At 42.2% G+C, this 14,984-nt stretch overlaps 1 long non-coding RNA gene across 1 annotated transcript in view; it reads right to left on the bottom strand.

Moving 5' to 3' along the window:
• The window catches only part of LOC142021619 (uncharacterized), a 288,908-nt gene that overhangs the window by 174,185 nt on the left and 99,739 nt on the right, over positions 1-14,984 (bottom strand). The window lies entirely within an intron of this gene.

The raw sequence follows: 14,984 nt of genomic DNA, 5'->3' as shown, positions 1-14,984 counted from the left end.
ATTTTGGTCAGGGAGATTTGGGTTGGGAGGCCCTGGGGTTTGTGAGGCCACTCTGCAGTTACCACAGTGCATTACCTCCTATCTCCTGAGGCTGACCTGGCTTCTGGAGTCCCAGCTCCTGCCTTTTGGGAGGTTACACCCCATCCCTTACCCTCACGCTGGTAGATTGCTGGTCTCAAGGCCCTGCTCCCACAGTGCAGGAGGTAACACTGCTAAATCGGGGTATTTTTGGTTATAAACTGGAGTTTCCCTGACCTGCTAAGAGGCTTGGGACCCTGGCTATGCATTTTATGAGAAATACAGACACCACAACTCCCTTTGGAGCCAGTGAAACTATTCATCCCACAACGTGACTGAACCTTGAGAAATTATACATACAAAAATGAAATATTAGAACTTGTTTGGAGAGCTTGGGCTAGGCTAGCCCACTTTTACCAGGTAGTTATTTAGTTTAATAATCAAAAATCTGCACATGGATTCAATTTATGAAAGACTCCACAGCCGTCAAACAGAGACTTCACAACATGCCTGGATGGTGAATTTGAAGGTACTTTTCTTAGGACAAATATTTAAATCCTTTTTTTCCAAACTCATAAGAAGCATAGCAGCAACACTGTGGAAGACACAGGAAGACAATCCCGACAAACGGCTGCTGAGAGGCATTTTGTTTCCTCTTATCCTTCTTTACTGTTGGTATGTGGTCTTGCGAAGTGTGCATCCTAACACAAAAATTACTTGAGCACTTAACACAGGCCTTAACAAAGAGTGTAAGATTTTGCTTCCTTATATGGTGAAAAAACAGGCACAGCTTTGTCAGTGGGCATAGGGGTTTGTCCTCTGATAACTGCAAAAGAGGGAGAAGCCCACTGTTTGCAAAACATTGGTGTATGTGCCTCATTGCCAGCAGAAAGCTCACAAAAGAACCAATGCTGTGACATCCTGAGATCCTCCAAAAGGCGGAATAGAGGGCACTCAGCATCTCCTAGAACTAGACTCGTTAAAATCTGCAGATATTGGAAGTCTGACACGCTTGGAGGTCTTACTAGGCTTTTAGAAATGCCAAGTGCCCACAAGTCCCAACGACCTCACTCCCCACCACCCTTTCTCCTTATGCAGCCTTCTACGCGTTTGTAAAGTGAGTGCAAAGTGGACGTATACAGCTACCAAATAAGAATCCGCTTTGCACAAGCAAAAATGACAAGTGAGAGTCAAAATGGGTGAGGTCATATCTTTTATTGGATCAACTACTGTTGGCAAGAGAGACAAGCTTTCACGTATACAAGATACAAATCAGAAAAGGAGAAGGTCCAAGATACCTGGTCTGACAGATCTTGATTTACGTGGGAGTAGGGCTTATTTGGGAAAGAATCAGATTACTTAAGCAAGTAAGAATTTGTAGAATTGGGCCTGTTCTGGTCAGAATCTCTGCTCCATGGACAGGAGTTCAGAGGGCTCAGAACTCCTCTGCCAGGTGCTAACCACCTCCTCTATCAGGCTGCTGAATTAGACAGTCTAATGATTTTTCAGTTCAAAGGTCGGGAGTGGGATGACAAAGATGTGCCTGAGATCAGAATTTGACCCTCTCTCCAAAAGCAGCATAGCAAGAATTAAATCATTTGAAATAGGAAGTGCGTGGATGAAACCACCCCAGGATCTTTTCCCTCTAATCATGACAAAACGGGATGTATGCAAAACAGTAATTGCAATAATAAAGCATAAGGAAATACTAGGCCTCTGAATGTGTCATTACTGACAACCAAATAAGGGTCAAATTATTAGCTCCTTTACTACTGATTTTACTTAATTATTTCTTGGTCTTTGTCTTTTCCCTGCATTCCCTACGCTCTCTTTCTCTTTCTCATTTCCTTCTGTGTAAATTGTTATTAACCAAAGTTGGCCTTTTTATAAAAGGTACTAGCTGTTTAATTTTGGGGAAGATCCTATTTGATCTCCTTTTTTAATTTTAAATTGGTTATGAAGGATGCTAGTCTGAGTTACATGTGAATAAGTCAAAGTGCAATATATCTATATAGAGTAAGTTGTTCATTTTTGAGAATGTATCTAATATGGAAAATAAAATGTATTTATAAGAAAATGTCATTATTCTACTTAATATATTAGTACCCTTACATACCTAACTGAATGTTTAGGTTTTTTTAAAAAATACATATATTGCAATTCAGTATATGGAATAATCTGCCATATATGTTGTGAGACTTTTCTTAACATGATGTTGGTCCTGCAAATTCAGTGTAGTCTCTCCTTTTTTTCCTACTTATATTTTTTATTGTCATAAATGGCCATATTAAAATTTTATGGATCTTTAGCGTGAAGATGTGATTTCTGAACTAAAGCTGTTCCATCAGGTTGTGGTAATCTTGAGGTTTAAAAAAAAACAAAAAAAACCCACCACACTACATTTTCATATCAGTCACTGAAATGACCTAGTATTAGTTTCATAGGTATTTAATCAGCCAGTTTATTTCAAATGATTTTGGGGCTTTAAGGGCTCAGTTCAAAGTCCCATTGAAGTCAACAAAAAACATCCCACTGACTTCAATGATTTGTGATTAGGCCATAACATTAACAGTAAACATTCTGAAGCCTTTTGAAGGCAGCATTTTGGGAAATAAAGCCTTGACTTTTTAGTCCACCATATGAGAGTTGCTGTCAATGATCCTTGCCTTATTTTTTGGTTTTGTGATGCATCTTGCAATGACTGTTGTTAACTACTAGCCAGTGTCTTGCTGTATTCTTTGTACTTCCTAATTTTCCTATAGTAAAAACTTAACCAAGCACTTGCTGTCTTATTATTTAGGAAAATAAAGTATTCTGGAGACAGAAATATCTTGGGTGCAGAGATGGGATTTCATACTTGATTTAACTTATTTTTCAAAAACCTACAATTAGAAGGAAAGGAAGCTGTGAATGGACAGTAACAATTATTTGCAGGTATATGTCCTTGAATAATCACAGCTATGAATGAAGTCATTTTTAAACACACTGTTGAGTATTTAAAATTATAATGAGACTTATCACCTATTTAAAGTTGTAAACATTGATATTTTCATAACTAGAGAATATATTGTGTTTGACAAACTTGTTTGTATTATAATAAATTCTGAGCTGGTGCATAAAATCTTTTATTGTACTGTTTGGAGTCATGATATTTATTTTGTAGACACTTATGACACTAAGGTTGCCTCTACATTAGGAACTAACATCGAAGTTAACCTTGAAGTTAGATTCTCTGGTGGCTACTTTGAAGTAGTGCCTGCACACAGTAAGCAACTTCAAAGTTATTTTTGTAGTGTAGACACAGCCTAAGTGTATAAGACCCATCTTTGCTGGCTATACTCAAGTGACTGCTCAGTGAGTATAAGTGGTGGAATGAGCCCCATTCAGTAAATAATGATTCTTCAAAACATCCATCATGTACATATGTTGGGCCTGATTCTCCAATCCCTTGTGGACCAAATTCTCAGCTACTTTAAAAGGTGTAAACTTATTGACATCAATGGATCTGTGCCCTTGCGTCTGTGTTCTTTTATGCTAGCAGGGAGTTTGGCCCATTTACATCTCTGCACAGTGGACATGAAACCGTACCAACTCCAAATGGTGTAAATGATGATAGAATCTTCAAGGCAGAAGAGAGTCAGGCCCACTGCTCCCACTGAACTTCAGTAAAGTCCAGTAGGCTTAAAACTGGTGCAGTGAGCTACAGAATTTGGGCTGGAGAGTTTAAGCCTGCTAGTTTTGACCAAGGCCACAAAGTAGATCAGTGGCAGAATTAGCATAATTAACTTCCCTCTGAGGGAAAGAGAGGCATGTTCAGTCATGGGAGAGGTTGCCAGGGACAACGTGGCTCAGATAGAAGCACATGGCAGTAAGGAGTGGGAAGAGAGAGGGGCCATCCTTGGGAATTTCCTGTGGTCCATTTTCCCCTGGGATGCTTAGGATCTGCATGTTTTTATAAGCCATGTCCCTTTGTCTGATTGGCTACAGACTCCTCCCTATTTCAGATGAATATGTGGCACCAACTGAATTTCAACATTTTTGGGATAGATTTGCCCCCTGCTGCAACCCAAATTCACATCTGAGGTCAGCACTTGTGTGTGTTTGGTCTGGGGGCGAGGGTAGGGTTGGTGGGGGCTCATGTCTAGCCATTCCGTAAAACAGATGATTATTTCCATGCATTCTTCCTGGGCACATGTGGGATATAGTTTCCTATTTCTGACCATTACCATAGCATAAGTGCAAAGACAGGAAACTGCAATGGGGAAATAATACACACAATGTCAAAGGTCAATAACATGGTCTGTGCTGTCTTGAATCGGCAGTACTATAAAGCCCCTGCTGGCCAAGGACACTCAGCAACAGACATTAACCCATTTACAGCCCACTTCCACCTGTGTGCAACGTGACAGGAATTGAGCTAGACCAGCCAGTGCTTTCTCCTAGTTACAGAATACGGGTCAAGGTTCCCTCTAGATCGCACAATGCAACAGTGCAGTAGCCAGCTCACAAAGCACCTACACTTATAGCATAGGTGGGTTCCAACTTTGATTGCCAGTCTTGGGCTGGCACTGGACAAGGTACCACACAGAGAGTTTATAAATCCATTAGCTATTAACTGGTCAGAATAATTCATGCATTCAGCATCCACCACTATTAATTTGGAAATAATCATTTCAAATTGCAGACAGGACGGGGTGAAACAGAGCACCTCTAATGCATTCCCTGTTGAACTCACAATGACTTTTGTTTTAGGCATTGATATCTTAAAAACACTTTAAACCCACCAAGTGAAGCAGAACAACATGCGACGTTACAGAGACTGATCTGTTAAATAATAATATTGCTATTAGTACTCCAGCTGAATGACAGCTCTGCAATTAGGACAACACACAATTAATCTCCTGTACTTGCCGGACACAATAAGTAGGTTGAAAGGCTCCAGCTCATTGTATATTGCAAATGAATTTACAATTCAACAGTCACTATTGATCAAGTAAAGAGTTGTTATAATCTGAAAAAAACAGTGATGCAAAATGAAAGGTGCAGGCTTTTGATTGCTGTGCTGTAGGCAGAAGAGAAAATCTGCTGCCTGTATTTGCAGCAAACCACTTAATTTGCTTCCTAATACTTGAAGTTCTTCGTTTTCATCTACTTGGCAAAGCCCTCCCCCAATATAGTGTTCAGAGCAACACATTATTGATTAATTATATTCACAAGCTTAATTCAGCAGAACACAGTAGCACCTAAATGCCCCAGACTAGATTGGGGGCCCATGGTGCCAGACACTACACAGACACAGTCCATGTCCCGAAGGCTTTGCAGTCCAAGCAGACAAGTCAGCGAATGGCAGAAAGGAAGCGTTATTCTATTTACATGTGGGAAACAAAGGCACAGGGTGATTTACTGAGTTGCCCAGTGACCCCAGAGATCACAACAGCCCCAACAGGACTGGTGTTGTAGGAGCTACCACTGTAGGATGAGGGGTTGGGCTCTGCAGTTACCCCCCACCAAGCCTCCTCCACTCACCCCTGGAGACAAGAACCACCCCAAGGTAGTCCTGTGCGGGGATTGTGCCACAGGAGAGGCACCCCTTCCTATAGCCCAATCAGTAAGGAAGCCTTGAGGGGGATTTGCTGCCATATTTTCCACCCTGAAAATTTCACCCCCCAGCAATCTGTTCACTTAGCACTCATCTCTGGAGCAAGGACTGTCCCTATCAAACACTAGGCCAAGAGGAGTGGAGATTCAAATTCTTAGCACTGTGGGGCCTGGTCGTGCCAGGTGATTTTGAGAGCTGCCACAGTACAAATGCCTCAAGCTGCAGTAGGTGCTTGTACTCCAGATAGTGGTTGTCACCATGGAATCATCAAAACAGGTTGTGAAGTGCCAAGGGACCACAAGATTTTACTTGTGGAATAGTCAGGGTTGTGGATTGCATGCTGCTTCCCCCTTCTTATTTCATTCTGGGTTTTGTTTACCAAATTTAAAAAACTGATAGCTTGGCACCTGTAGTTCATATTCATTTCAGTGATGAAGACCAAGTTACGCCCTTTCAGGAAGGACGTTCAAGTTGGCAAAGATTTAAAACAAAACAATCCACAGTTTTGTTTTTTTCTTGCCCATTACAAAATGGTAACAAGTTGGCAGAGTCCAGCTAGTCTGATGTTGTGGTCAGTCCCTGGGCTGGTTGAAAGCCCCCAATTCCCAGTGGTTCCAAAGGGAATTAAAGGAACCCAGGCCCTAGAGAATTTTAAAAGTATCCGAGAGGGTGTCTGTACGAATAGATTGTGCAGATAGATTTCAGCAGCACTTAGCCCACCATTAATTTCAGTCTTTTTTTTAATTAATGCAACTGAACTAAGTAATCATGACTTTATAATATCCCAGTGGTATTGCTCTTCATCAGTGCTGTTCTGTTTCTAGAAAAGAAAACAAATGAAACAAGCCGAGGTGCTGAATGTGTAGGGAACTATCAGAAGCTTTGACTGATTGTCACAAATTTACCTATAAATCAAAAATGGCTACAGATATATAGGAATATTAAGTGACCGCAAAGCCTCAAGATAATTTATCCAAAGCAAATTACACATCATTTGTTTATGCATGTCAAAACATGAATTTTGTTTAAAACCGCTTTTCATAAAGTGCACCCTCCTGCATTTTGTTCAGATGAATTAAAAAAAATAGAAAGGTAAAAAAGACATTGTCTAATGTCTTTTTCCTTCCCCAGGTTTTTAATTTTTTTTAAGTACTGAGCGTTTACTTAAAAGTCTTTGACCAATTGAATTGCAGGCTGTTTCTGGAGACCAGTAATGCCAAACAATACACAATTGGCCAAAGAAAGAAAAGTTCTCAGACCTCCCCAGCTTTAGATCATCTCATGAGATGGCTCAGCTAAAATGTATTTTAGTTCCCTTCTGCTAGAGATCTTAGGGCAGTTCATCCTTCATTGGGAGAGAAACAAGTGATTCATACAAACAGGCTACATTGGGGTTGGTTCTCCATTGCTGTGCCTCTTGTGCAGTCACCTACCCCAATGCACAAATGAGCACAAGTGTCACCATTCTGATTGGGTGGCATTTCACAGCCACTTTGCACTGGTGTAAATGACTGCATGAGGTACAAGGTGCTACAGAATCAGGCCCAAAATGAGTAGGTCCTCTTCTCCAGGGACAGGTGGTGAAAAACACTGCTTTCCACTTTCCAGTCCATCTGGAACAATTGCATTAGTTGCTTCCCCTTCACTAGCAACTTGTCCACAGGAATCTCCTTCCTACCTGCAACATGCTAGCCCATGGTGTCCAGGACACTACTCACTAGCCACATGTTGCTATTTGGCCGGTTGAGCATGGCTAGTTGACACGAACAATAAATATATTTTCAGAATAGTGTGGCTAGTTCAGGCTAGCACTAGCCACTGTAGCGGCTGCTACTTCAGAACTGGTTGGACATCACAGTGCTAATCTCTCTAGTATCAAGGCACATGGCCACTGGGTTTTCCCTATAATCATGGCATAGGTAATCTGGATGCTGGCCCTACAATGGCCTTCTGTACTATAACATACAGAACATGAAAGGCTCAGGTTTCCTCAGGTGTAGGGAAGGAAGTGATGGGGGCAGGAGCACTCCTCAAAGGGGCGTGGCGTGGCATGGCTGGAATAGGAAAGGCAGAGGTGCCACCAATGATGCAAATTCCCTCGCTGATGCAGGAGCCTTTTCCGGCTCCTCAGATGTCAGCAGTAAAGGGATCATGAACTGCTGCTGTATAAAGTAGTAAGGGCCACTTCTGAGCATGCCCACATATCACCCCATAGGCATTCTATGTACCTTTGTCCCTCTGCAGGCAGCCTCTGGACTGTCACATCATTCAGCTGGGTTACATTGGAAAAGCCAATTCAGAAGTTGCAAAGTGGCAGCTACCACTGTTTAGTAGCTATAGCAATGAATGAGTTGAAGAATCAATACGCATAATTATAATGAACACAATTGCTGCATTTAACTAGACAGTTCTGAGATTGCAGTCTGGGATTTTACTACTATTGTTCCTTTAGCTCTCTCTGAAAACAAGTTTTCTGGATCATTTTATTCTAATTCCACATTCACCTACTTCTTTTCTGTGAAGCCCCAGTCCACCCAGGGAAGAATGGTTTCAACACAGAAAGGCTCACATTTTGACTGTTGAAAATGTTTGTCACTCACTACGGCAGGTTGAGCCTGTCTAATCCAGAACTTTCATCTGTCAAATCCATAATCAGGCGTGATTTGAGTCATCCAGATGACCACTTATCATGGGTATGACCAAGTTTCCTGTAGCCCCATAAAGTTTGTTTCTAGCCACCAGTCCTGGCTCTCAGTATTCTGTGCTATTATTTAGCTGCAATTTACCCCTAAATGGCTTCTAAAAGCCCAATAAGCAGCAGAAGTGTTGGTAATGCTGCTAGTCAATATTGACTTCCCATGGTCTCGCAAATTCTCTCATCTAACACCACTCAGGTCCCAAGAGCGACAGACGAGAAAGGTTCAACCTGTAATACAAATATGCTTTATGCTAGTATTTGCTTCCATGTTGCATCCTCTCCAGTTTACTTGGTTTTTCCCTGGTCTATTTTTTTTTTTTATTTTAAAACAGGTTGAACCTCTCTAGTCCAGCAGCCTTAGGACCTGACTGGTGCTGAACAAGAGAATTTGCTGGACTACATGAGGTCATTATTGTCTAGTAACATTACCAACACTTCCACTGCTTACAGAGTTCCTAGAAGATATTCAGAGGTAAATTATAACTAAAGAGTACAGAACTCTGACATCCAGAACTGGTGGCTATAGACAAACTTTATGGGACCATGGGAAACTTGGCCTCAACCATGCTAAGTGGACATCCGGCTGATATTATGCCAGATCACAAATGTTGCCAGACAAGAGTGTGTTGGACTGGAGAGGTTCAACCTGTATTTCCAATACTTCAAATCTGCTATTTTTACATTAAGCAGCTCCCCCACCACACAGGCCACAAAACATTAACTCTGCTAAGCAGCCCTTCATCAAATGCAGTTATTTCTTAAATGAAGGACCAGCCCAAGTCTCCCAAACCAAAGCATTTTGTGGGAGAGGAGAGGACACTTTAGACCCATACGAGTAACTGGCTTCATGGTATCTGAGACCCAGATTCTTAGTTCCCGTGGTGCTACCAACACTGCAAAGAGACTGAACAACAGAAGTTCCGAAAGAGTGTACTTCTGTCCCAGGCCTTGTCTTCACTGGTTAAAAATAAAAATGTCTTGGCATAACCAATACAAGTGAGCTATTCCCAGTTAAAAACATGGGGAAGACAAGGTATGTTAGTTTTAAAGTGAGGTAAACGAGGCAAGGTCAGTGCTATCCCCCTACATGTGGTTGTCGTCACTTAATTTACCTCACAATAAAACTGAAGTATGTGTTCTCCACTGTATTTTTACCTCAGAAGGGCTTTGTGCACAGTAGTAACCCTGAGGTAGATATACACCTTTTCCTAACAGCAAAAACAAGGCCACAGTTAATTTTAGCCACTAAGTAATCAGTTAAGTCTGATCAGTGTAATTTCAGTCCACTAGCTCCTGAGCAGGCCCTTTCCAGCATTGCTGCAGAGTACAGCCATGTCTACACTGAGAATTTTAGACCCTTTGTCCACTCGTGATTTGTCACAAGGGTAGTTCTACAGCAGTGTAAGCACGAACACGGTCCAGCTATTTTTATTGCTGTGTTACCTGGCCTGGATATGGGAAGGCTATGGTGGTAGGAACACAATATTTGTGTTCTGCCTACATTGGTACTTCCACCAGTACTGCGGCAGGTGAAGCTGCCCCAGCATTTCAGCAATGGCAAGAGATCAGCTAAAAATTCTTATAAGCCTCAGATCCACCATAGCAGTGCTGAGAACAGCGATGCCGTGTGTGCCTGGACCCTTACTCAGCCCAGTCAGGCGAAACAGATCAGTAGATAGCTGTCTGTTAGCCAGAAAGCAGGCGGTCCTTGTAACACATAGGAGGAAGCCTTAGAGACGGCATCTGCAGCAACTTCAAGGACAATGGCCCCAATAAAACAATGCTGTGAGGCACCCAAGGCACACACTACCAAAACACTCCCTTCCTTCCTCTCTTTTCAGTCTGTTATTCTCAGGTGGTGTGTGGACCAGAATGGTGCCCATTGCCTATATGGTCACAAAAGGAACAGGAGGGAGGAAAAGGTGCCAACAGCTTCTGTCTCTGATAGAACATGAGGACCGCAGATAAAAATGCAAGGCCCTTCTGCTGTCACCCATAGCAGCTGGATTGCGTTACTGTAAGCCTAGAAACATTTGTGGGTGTCTTTAAATCAGAGAGATTTGCAGCTGACACAGAATGTTGCACAGCAAACTGGGTAACACTGAGTTCAGGAAGCTCTAATGAAGGGTTCAATGCACTGGGTTAGCGTTTGAAAAAAATCACACACCCCTTACTGGATTTTTTTTTATTCTTAAGAACAACAAAACCAGTGCACTGGGGGAGAGTGCAGACGTGACAGAGACTCTAATAATTGACACACACACATATCCTATGGCTGCTTTCCCAGAAGGAACAATGAGAGAAATCCCACGTTAAGGTAACAAATTCTTCACAAGGGCAGTCAATAGAACTCCCACTGGCCTACGAGGGACCAGGTCTGAACTCTTCTGAAAAGCTCATCCTCAGTGTTTTGCAGGATCATGAAATTAATAATAAAGATCATTGTAGGATATTTTCCAATTGTGAAGACAGCATTTAATATTCACCACAAAAGCTGGGACCACAGGGAAGTCATCTGACTTTCAGATTCCATTACGAACTGAAAACTTGGATCACGATCCACAAAGAGACATATGGACATTCATGCAGCTTTTGATGGACATGTTCCCTTGTTTGTTTTACATCAAAATAGGGTAAAATTCACAACCCCTATGACTTCAAAGTGAAAACACAAGAAACTTTTGAATTCAACCAAGCTTTGCCTTGAGACTCTGGGTTTGGTTACAGCTCATTTGTATTTTTAAAACTTCACAGATCTAACTGTGAATGGAAATTGCTTCTCCAGGCCCACTTATGCTGAAACGCCTGCAAGGATTCATCCAGCACAGAATGAGTAGGAGGAACTGAGGAATTTTAATACTGATCTTTTATTACGAGGAGGGGTGGCAAACTAACTGCATATAATCCATTGTATCTCCTACTGGCCTACTGTGCTCACTCAGAAATTAAGGTCTTCGTAGCAGAGATAATCTGTGTCCTGTGAACTGACTCAGCAGGGTATGTACTGGTGCAGAAGTGAACTCACATGCAACCAGGTACAGAATTTGAGGTCTGTGTCATGTATGTAGAATGACAGGGTCCCAGTCCTGATCAGTGCCCCAGGGCGTGTAATTTTGTATGGTTCTAGTAGAGAATTTGATAGGTATTCAGCACCATGGACAGGGACTTGTTTGAAAAACCCTGGTTTGATGCATGTAATGAAGGGAGCAATGTAATAGGAGGCAAAGCAATGCCACACAGATAAAAGATGAGATTATTCATCCAGTACAATAAGTTAAGAAGGCTCACTAAAATATTTTTGCAATGTTTTCACCTCTGCTTTTTCTTTAATGATGCTGCTGAAGTGCTGAGTTCAAAATTACAAAGTGGAGAAAGACTCCTGGATGAGATGGCTGTTAAGAAAACGCCTTCCCCTTTTCTCTGTTGAATATAGTCCATGAGGCTAATTTTTTTAAAGGTGTAATTGCATGCTGGGCTCCCAACAAACTACCCCGATTAAAACATTTTTGGTTCTCTTTTTCAGCCCTTACAATGCATAATAATACGTGTTGTGTCTCTTTAAAGGTTCCAGGTGATAAAAAGTGTTAACTGCTGAATGAATGCAGTAAAACTTTTTGTTCAAATTTTTCAAGTTCTTTATATGGCCGTGAGCGACTGTGTAAAACTTACAGCACACATTTATAACTTGGTGATTTTCTGGAAAACCAGATCATGCAAATTCCTTCCATTTTATATTCAGAAAGCTTTCAAGATACATTGCTTTCCTTTCTCTGTGTGCTTAGTGAATGTCTTCATTTCTATTATACATTCTTTCCACACATGTACTTCCTGCTAGGCATGCCTCCAAACAAGTTACTCATATACCTCATCCACAACTAGATTGTGCCCACCATGCACCTGCTACTGCCCACCATGCATTCCGCTTGCATCTAAGTATAGGATTTAGAGTTGGTCCATCAGCAAGCTCATGGTCTACAAAGAGAAATATGGATCTCTTTCCCTGATGAGAAACTTATCTCGGTAGAAATTAATTTAAATATACTAATATTTCTTGCCAACTGTTTTCTCACAACTACTTCCCCACCCCCCACCGCCAAAAAAATCAGGAAAAAAACCTGCAAGATTCCTTTAAGAAACAGTGAAGCGTTTTTTTTCCAGGGCCTCACTTTGAGAAGTGCTGTGTAGGCAGAAGTCTCATGCACGACGACCATTCTGTCCTGCCTATAAGCTCATTTATGAAAGAGTTACCCAGCCATCAGCTAAGCTACTTGGAAACTTATCTAGAATTTGGTGCCGAAAAGCAGAACCCTCTGACTTTCAAAAGGGACTGTAGTTTGGGAGCCCAATTTGTGACATCCAAGGGGACTGATATTTAAAGGGTAGATGCTCAATTCTTTCCACAGCCATTAGGCTCCTTCAAGAAAGATGCCTCAAAAAGTGTATCTGAATCAATATGGCAGCCTGTAGTTATCTTTACTCAGGGAGCTTTGTGCTGAGGTTTCTCCCCATGCCACTAGCTGCTCGCTAGGGGCACTGCCCTTTGAAACTTATATATACACTGAAGTAAGGATCACTGCTGAAAGGCGATCCACAATCAATTTAAAGTAACCTCATCATTTCCAGTACAATTTTGTTTGCCTTTTGGTCCAAGTTAAAGACAATGGGAAAATTCTCGCTGCCACTGTAAATAGATGCAGCTGGGCCATCACACCCTGATGTTATGAAATCATTGAATTTGGTGCTAGCACTCCTAGGCAACCAGTTTTGGTTAGTCTAGTCCTTTTCTCTAATCTCACATCCATTTGATAGTGTTTGATTGCAGATGAAAGAAGCTGGTTTTGTTAATGCTCTAGGAAAAGAGGGCAAACAAATCTGCATACTCACAGAGAAAGACACATGTTGACATCCAGTTCAGGTCACATTGCCCTTGAGAACATAAACCACAGGTTTTTTTGTTCCATAATGAAAATGCAGCTCTAGAGCACTTGGGACCACAAATACATAACAAACCAGGCCAACAACAGGAAACATCCAAGAGCCATGTTCTACATTTACAGCACTGAATATATTTAAAATAATACACAGGTGATTGAGGCTGATGCAGAGACTATCTATGATGTCATAAAGCACAAAGGGGGACAGAAAAATCAATTACCAAAAGACCTTTCATCATTTTTGTTGCTCTCCTTTGGACTTTCTCCAGTTTGTCTGTCTGCATCTTCCTGAAACGTGATGCCCAGAACTGGTCAGAATACTCCAGTTGAGGCCTAATCACCACATATTAGAGTAGAAGAATTACTACTCGTGTCTTGCTTAAAACACTCCTGCTAATACATCCCAGAATGATATTTGCCTTTTTGCCTCAGCTGTATACAGTCGGCTCATATTTAGCTTGCAGTCCCTCTGACCCCCAGATCCCTGTCCGCAGTACCCCTTCCTACACAGTCACTTCCCATTTTGCATGTATACAACTGATTGTTCCTTCCTATGTGCATTACTTTGCATTTCTCCTTCTTGAATTTCATGCTACAGTAAACTCATATCTGGCACTCTATTTCCTGTAACTCTCCAATAACCGGCATTTTAACCATAAGTAAATTTTAATTATGTTTTCCGTAAGTACAGTATAGTGAAAGTAAATACAATACACCAAATACAGTATAAGTTAAGTTTACAGTGTACAATACTACTGTTGTTGGTAAATAAAGTGCTCTGCATGTATTTTTGTTTTATTCTTAATATCTAATCTTGTTTTGTTTAATGTTATGCTTTGCTAGGTATACTTCTCTATTATCCAGAATATTTGAATATCTGGCATCTTCCCGGTCCTGGCGCTGCTGGATATGAAAGAATTTACTGTATTTACTTCAGAACATTTCTCCAGTTTGTCCAGGTCCTTTTGAATTTTAATCCTATTCTCCACAGCGCTTGCAACTTTTCCAGCTCAGTATCATCTGAAAACTTTGTAAGTGTACTCTGTATGTCATTGTGTAAATCACTTACAGTGCTGTCCTTATGCAGCATACACAGCTGAGTGAGGCACCAGTAAATCTGGGTGGTGCTCCAGATTTAGTAGTGCCCACACTGTGTATGCCTAGGGCCATCACCGGCTGTGGGTAGCACTGGATCTGGTAGCCCCAGTCCACCAGGCTCCTGCTCTGCCTCCCAGGTCCATTGGATCCAATCCACTGGCCCACTCTCCCCTTCTCCACCTTCTAGCCCCATCGGATCTCATCCATCGGCCTCCTACCTCCTGCTCCACCTCCCAGCCCCGCTGGCCCCAGTCCCCCAGACAACCTGCTCTGCCTCCCAGCCCCAATCTTCTGGCATCCCACCCTCTGTTCTGCCTCCCAGTCCCATTGGACCCAATCTGCTGCCCCCCCACTCCACCTCCAGCCCCATATCTCGGCCCCAAGTCTCCGCCTCACACCAGTTCTCCCCCTCCCCCTGCTGGCCGACAGATCCAGCCAGCTGTGCTGTTCCCCCTTCCACCTGCTCTGCCTCCAACCCACAGCTCCACCTGGCTATGCCACTCAGTCTGCCAGTTTTGCTAGGAGCCTCCTGCCACCCTCCCCCTGCCCCCACAGCCCCCTATCTCTAAGGGTGGTCCTGATCACTGATGAAGACATTAAAGAGAATCTCACCCATAACTGATACCTGCAGAACCAC

The sequence above is a fragment of the Carettochelys insculpta genome, chromosome 16 (genome assembly GCF_033958435.1).
Source record: "Carettochelys insculpta isolate YL-2023 chromosome 16, ASM3395843v1, whole genome shotgun sequence".
NCBI lineage: Eukaryota > Metazoa > Chordata > Testudines > Carettochelyidae > Carettochelys > Carettochelys insculpta.
The sequence above is the reverse complement of the archived record's forward strand: the minus strand, read 5'-3'. Positions and strand labels throughout refer to the sequence as shown.